General features: G+C 36.6%; 1 protein-coding gene across 6 annotated transcripts in view; it reads right to left on the reverse strand.

Moving 5' to 3' along the window:
• Positions 1–7,324, reverse strand: part of LOC107720269 (amyloid beta A4 precursor protein-binding family A member 1-like) — a 72,195-nt gene that overhangs the window by 60,567 nt on the left and 4,304 nt on the right. For 5 of the 6 annotated variants that reach the window (XM_016527934.1, XM_016527933.1, XM_016527937.1 and 2 more), the window contains exon 1: positions 6,865–7,242. The exons of the other annotated variant lie outside the window; for it this stretch is intronic. The gene's annotated coding sequence lies outside the window, so the exon portion shown is untranslated. Of the gene's footprint in view, positions 1–6,864; positions 7,243–7,324 lie in introns of those variants that run through there. 6 annotated transcript variants of the gene reach the window in all.

Below are 7,324 nucleotides of genomic sequence, written 5' to 3' on the forward strand. Positions count from 1 at the left end.
CGGTTACGCCTTCTTTCTTTGCGTGAACGTTTGGGCGGCGTTATGCAAATCTTCCGAGATCGTGACGTAGGTATGTGGGGGTGTGTTAGAACGAGCCGTTTTAGGTAGGTGTGGCTGACTCTTAACTTTTATAAAGAATATCTCTTTGGATTTGAGACTTTAATCTTTGCAACTTTACAGATCTTCTTTATGCACCAAGAGCTTGTAACACTCCAAAGAGAAAGGAAAAATTGAAATCGCATCATATGACCCCTTTAAATCGCGCTCAAATTGATTTGATTTTGCCACAATATTTACACTGAAGCTCGGAGGCGGCTATGGTAAAGGGCATGACATTTCCCGACCAGGCGCCGAGTGCTGCCAATCACAACACACACTGGCCCAGCTAACCAATCACAGCACATTTCGTATTTCAGAAGGCGGGCTTTCATTTGATACAGGAACTATTCGAGCCGTTCATGCCAGACTGCGGAGAGAGGTGTTGTAATAATGCAAAATATGTGGAAAATAATGTGTTTTTCGAACAAACTAGTATGAGAGCATGTTCTAGTACACCCCCAAAACAAAATCAAGACTTTGTAAAAGAGCATAATAGGACCCCTTTAAGACTTTTTAAGACCCGCAGAAACCCTGTTTTACTTATTTTGTTCCAATTGGTTCCCATTGTGACAACTTACCCCATAGAGTTTAACACGTGTCCTGTTTGGGATCCCAAGATAAACTGATGTTAAATGAACTCTGAATTTCAAAAATGTCCCCAACCACATCCTAAGGAATCTTCTATCCCCAGTAGAAACAAAATAATCCAGCAAAATCAACATCACAAAACCAGCTTTGCTAAAATTATAGAGGAGATTGTGATATTAATGATTATTAATCAAGTCATTTAGAAAAGCCTATTATGCACGGTCAGTTAAAGCCTCTGTTGTCAGTTGTCCCTGTATTAATATTCTGTCAGCTTTGCTTTCTCACCAGCATCACAGCTCAGAGGATTATGCCTATTAAAATGTATTCATACTAGAAACATGACCTAGTCATTCCTTCATGCAGATTCCTAAAAATTAATTACAACTTCTAAAAATTTTGCCAGGCTTAAAGAACAAGTCGAGATTGTTAAAATCAGCCTATAATTAAGCACAGACACTTCAGTCTGGCTCTTTCTATTAATTTCGCTGCAGTGCCTTATAGAACATTCATTATAATTCTTTGCAAGTAAATTTGAATCTAATTATGGCCAAACCTCTTTTACAGCAGCCTCCATAAGTTAATGACTCCTTGATAAACAACAAAGGGAACAAACAAACCACTGCCAGATGGTGCAAAACAAGTGTAAAGAATGTTTTGGCTTGATAAAAGAAAGCTTTTATCTCTTGCAATTAAAGTAATCACAAGATGGAAAACTGAAAACTTCCATCCAAGCCATTAGCATTTGACAATCTAGAGTAAACCGACTAGATATTCAGGACTGAAATTTCCTTCCTCTTTGAACTTAGTAAAGGGATAGTTCACCTAAAAATGAAAAATCTGTCATCATTTACTCATCCTCATGTCGTTCCGTTCCGTTTTTTCTTCTATATTATAGAGTCTAAAACTTCCAAATTCCAAAATGGACAAAGGTAATGTGAAATGACGTGACAGGCATATTGCAAGTTTATATTGTAAGTGACACGATCACTTTGTATACGGAGTAGATTAAAATTTAAGATTTTATTTACTCGTAAATTAAATAATTGCCAACATGCGCATACTCAGACCGATTTTGTTTGTTTAGAACTGATATCATTGTGTTTAAATGTCCAATTACTGATATTCAGAAACAATTTTTCTTTTATTTTGATTTATTTCTGCTTTTTGATAAACTTCATTTTCACATCACAACAATAAAACGTAGCCTAGTTTTCTATTTTTATAACAACAGCAGCAGAAGCAACATTACTAAAAAATTTGACAAATTTTTCAAATAAAGAATATAAACTCAACTCAATTCATTTTAAACTAGTTTAGGAGTTGTTTCTATTGGCTAACTTATATAAAAATAAACATTATCATTCACATTTAGAAAAAATGATCAAATACCAAAAAAATATTGGTAAAAACTGATTATCGGTTGATCTCTAACACAGACTACAACAAATATGGCAAAACAAACCTTAAACTAGGCCTGTCACGATAACAACTTTTTGTTGTGCGATATATTGCCCCAGAAATAATTGCGATAAGCGACATTATTGTCATTTTAAAGACCATTTTATGCCACTGAATATATAATCATAATGTAACAGTATAATAATGCAAGAAGACCTACACACTTCCAAATGACAACAAACTTTTAATTTTAAGAATATTTAGTCTACACTGCTCAAAACTCACATTTGAATCATAAGTGGCAAATTCTTGAAATATAAAAACGTACTTACAGTCTTCGAGTCAGAACAGCTGGCATTGTAGGCTACTCTCCCAGGAAACAGTTCTCGTCCTCCATAAAATGCGCTGCACACATCTGAATATTTGGTTTGAACTGTTCTGGAACAGTGTTGTAAATACAACTTAACCACTGATTTCTAGTCGTGTCCATTTTTGGAAAGCCAAACAAAATAGTTTCGCTTTCACAACGAATCACATAGCGCCTTCACGACATGGCGGCGGCAGCAACTATACTACAGCGAGAATAAAAGTTACGCTTTCTTTCTTTGCGTGAACATTTGGGCGTTGTTATGCAAATCTTCCCACATAGTGATGTAGGTATGTGGGGGCGTGTTAGAACGAGCCGTTTTAGGTAGGCGTGGTTGACTCTCAACTTTTATAAAGAATATCTCTTTGGATTTGAGACTTTAGTCTTTGCAACTTTACAGATCTTCTTTATGCACCAAGAGCTTGTAACACTCCAAAGAGAAAGGAAAAATTTAAATCGCATCATATGACCCCTTTAAAAAACTGAGCTCTCACATCATCTACAAAGGGCAACTTCATCTTCCTTTATGACAGTCTGTCCACTGCTCTGTCCTCCACACTCTGCATATTACAGTATCAGCTAACCTACTTTTACGCTGACATTTAAATCACGTAAAAGCACTTAATTAGTTTTAACATTTTTGTACACCTATAATTCACTTTCAATGCTGCCATGTAAATGAATAGCCGTCATTAAACTCCAGTCAGTAACGGTCTGAATACGACTATTGATAATATTACTAGAGTAAAAGGTGTGTGAAAACATTCACTGTGTTGACACAAGGACGTGACCTCCGGTAATGAAGGCGTGCATGTTGACATGGTCTGAATGAACAAAACTTTACAGCACCTATTAAAGGTCTTTGGAAATGAATGGATAAAATATTCCATCCATGCCTTGAGATCTTCATCACAACCACAGTCATCATTCTGTCCTCGTAGATATTCACACTGCATTTGTTTAAAACAATTCAGACACTGGAGTGGAGTTCCTCTGTGTTGGCCCTGAGAATACTGATGAAAAAATCTTTGACTAAGTCAAAAAACAGACTGTGAAAGCAGTTTAATAATTTCTCTGAATGTAGTGACAGAAATTTGCTGACTTGAAAGGCCACACAAGACAAATAATACATAAGGAAAACTGGCCCAAGGCCACATCGGACTCCCAGTATTTGTGAAGTGCAGCTGCTTCACTTTCAAGATTTCATATGAAGCCACCAAACAAAACTCAACACACGCTGCTTAAAAATTAATACAATCCCAAACCCTGGAGCCGGCTGCATCCCAGGAGAGCCTCAGCTCTTTAAATACACTGTTTAAAACAGGTAAGAGAATTTGCTTCATCTCACTAAACAACCTGACTGCACAAAATGTGCTATTCATTAACTGGATGAATATGTGAATGATTTATTAATATGTATTAAATAAGATTATTATGAAATAGCCTATATATCTGGTGTAGAAAAACACACATACACTACCGTTTAAATGGTTTGGATAAAAGCGTCTGCTAAATGACTAAATAAATAAATAAATAAATGTTTGGGGTTAGTAAGATTTGTTCATGTTTTTGGCATAAAGCCTCTTATGCTCACCAAGCATTTATTTGAGTAAAAATACTGTAAAAAAAAACATAATGTGAAATATTATTACAAATTAAAATGATTGGTTACAATTCAAATACATTTAAAAATGTAAGTGATGAAAAAGCTGAATTTTCAACAGTCATTACTCCAGTGTCGCATGATCCTTCAGAAATCATTTGATGCTCAAGAAAGATTTCGGTATCACTTTATTTTAAGGTCCAATTCTCACTATTAACTAGTTGCTTATTAGCATGCATATTACTAGCATATTGGCTGTTTATTAGTACTTAGTAGGCACATATTAATATACCTTATTCTGCATGACCATGTTTTAGATCCCTTAACCCGACCCAATACCTAAACTGAACAACTGCCTTACTAACTATAAATAAGCAGCAAATTAGTAGTTTATTGAGGGAAAACTTTTAATAATAATGAATATGATCCCTAATCTAAAGTGTTACCAAGATTTCTTATTGTTAACAATGTTAAAAACAGTTAATATTCTGGTGAAAACTGTTTTTTTATTAATAGAATGTTCTAAAGAAATATTTATTTAAACATTTATTTGAAATAGAAATCTTTTGTAATATTATAAATGTTTTACTGTCATTTTTTACCAATATGATGCATACTTGCTAAATAAAACTTGCTTAAAAAAAACATACTTACCTCAGACTTTTGAATTATAGTATATGCACGTTTTTTTTTTCTTTTTCTTTATTCCAAAACACTATATTAATGCATAAAAATATAATCTAATTCCTCATAGGCTTCAAGTCTGTATTAAAACATTACAAAATGTTGAACTTAAAGATCCAAATTAAATCAAAACTGGGGTTCAGAGAGTGTGATTTTTTTATCCTGTAACATCTGTAACTTTAAAGTCATAAATATTCTAGTGTAGTCCTAAAAGCAAAAAAAAAAAAAAAAAACTTTTAAAATATCGAGTCACTTCTATTTGACAAAATATTGATATCACCTCCTAGTCATAAATGTCATCGAATGCAGTGCTCTTTACAATGTGAAGGTCCCAGAATGTCCCAAATACCACAATTAGCAAACATGCTTAATATCCCAAATAAGGCATAAGACAACGGGGGGGGACATCTTTTTTTTTTTTTAAATATGTCCTACCTCAATTTTCTTTTTCAATAGGAAATGTGATTTTTTTAAAAAGGGAATATACAGCTGTATAACATACAGGAAACTCCCCTATGGAAGCCGACTAGAAAGAGTGTGATGCTCTCCATACAGAGAGAGCAGTAATCAGAGTAAACCCATAATACTGCAGGTCAAAGAGCCCTTCTGGGAGGGACATTTCCCATTTCAGCTTCCCCACTCATTTGCCTAGAAAGACCTACAACTGGGACCGGAGGCTTCACTCAGCTCACAAACAAGAGCTTATTTAAAAACATGGCCAGCAACAGCCAGAGAAATACTAGAAAAAAATCAGTGAATGCCTCTAGGGAAATTCAGTTTAGGATCACCTTTGATCTCTTCTCTCTGTGTGCAGTGACAAATATGTGTGCTTGGATGGGTCTATAGCAAATAACCTCTAAAATGTCTGTCTTCCAAAAACAGTCACCATGAGCTGTAGTTATCACACAACTTACTGCTGTCACGATGTCACACACACACACACACACACACACGAGGGACGAGGAGACGCTGGAGAATGCTTTTAACAGGACTTTATTGGAACCAAGGGAGACGAACACAGGAAGACCTTTACCCGAAGACGTATAACAGCGGACAGAGAAGTAGGGACTGGGAACACTTTAAATACACACAGGAGGAGGGGATCACGAGACACACCTGGGAGCAATGACACATCATGGGGAACACCTGGGACAAATGAACTAAACTAATCAGGGGAGGAACAGGAAACTAATCAAATAAGGGCATGGGAAGGCACATGGGGAGCAGGACACACACAACACATGGAACAGAGTCTGACAACTGCACGATATATAAACACTGATGAGGCACACAGACTGTCTTAAATATATCAGAAGTATAAAAAATATAAAAAGTACTGTGGCAGTAGGCTAACACGGTACTTTGATGCATACGATGGTATTTAAGTGTTTACTGAAATATTTGGCATGCCATGGTGACTTGTCCATTAAATAAATAAAGTAATTACAGTAACACAGTACCATTTTCATTTTGATATATTCTATGTGATATTTATGAAATTCCAAGGTGCTTCCAAGATGACCATATTATTTACAAAACCCCACATAATAGCACAAGACCATGTCCAGAAAAACAATATTTGTTACCCCAGTAGAGTAGTGCTCAGCAAATTTCACTGTCCAGAACACAATCACACTTAAGTTCATAGTAAAATCACACAAAAATGACCATTTTCCTCTGCTTAAGACATTAATGCTAATGCACAGATGCCAAATCTCCCCTCTGATGTTATTGCTGTTATTTGCTCAGTCATGGCTTGATACGTGACAAGGTTTTAAGAGTCTTCTGAGAACACTCCCATATCCAGAGCTCTTCAAACCGAAGCATTTAGCATTTACACATACATTTGCCACCGAGCAACACTTAATGACTTTCTGCCCAATTCGCTATTATATATTTGCAAAGGGCGGGTCGTTACTGTTACCTACTCCCTGGATCACTGACGTCCTTAAAAGCAGCGGACTGCGACATAAACCACGACATTTTTTCCTTAAAGGTATTAAAAGTAAACTAACCTGTTATAACAACGCATAAAACACAAGCATTTCAAAAATGTAGTTGGAAATACTCCTTGCCAATCAAAACATCAATGCAATGCGTAAACTGCGTGTTTTCGCAGCCCTACCTGCATAGACAGCAGCAGAAGCATCACTCGGAGAGAGTAAAGGTGTGATATTGCGGATGGATGTAGCTTATAACGAAAGAATATGTGCGGCGAGGTCTAACGAAGGCTTTTCTTTATCAACCAAATGCAAGACCTGTCCTTGTCATTTCGCCTTGTTCTCAGTCAGTTTCGACGCGAGTGTTTTGCTCTCCCACCTGCACACAGCATCCGACGCCGCGCAGTGAGTCTGCATCTAGGGCATGTATTTGGCAGGAAAGCAGGTTGGTAATGCCTACAGCGCAAGCGTATTCCGAGGGCGTCATTCAACAGCAGAGCACTATTTTGCAAAAACGCCGAACCGCTGTGGACCACAGAGACAGAAGGGAGTGCGTTTACAATCACGGCGATACAGAGAGTGAGAGAGAGAGAGAAAGAGAGAGAGAGAGAGAGAGAGAGAGAGTACAGTGAGTCATCAGTTGTG

This window comes from Sinocyclocheilus rhinocerous, unplaced genomic scaffold (assembly GCF_001515625.1).
Source record: "Sinocyclocheilus rhinocerous isolate Xijiao unplaced genomic scaffold, SAMN03320098_v1.1 scaffold62, whole genome shotgun sequence".
Taxonomy (NCBI): domain Eukaryota; kingdom Metazoa; phylum Chordata; class Actinopteri; order Cypriniformes; family Cyprinidae; genus Sinocyclocheilus; species Sinocyclocheilus rhinocerous.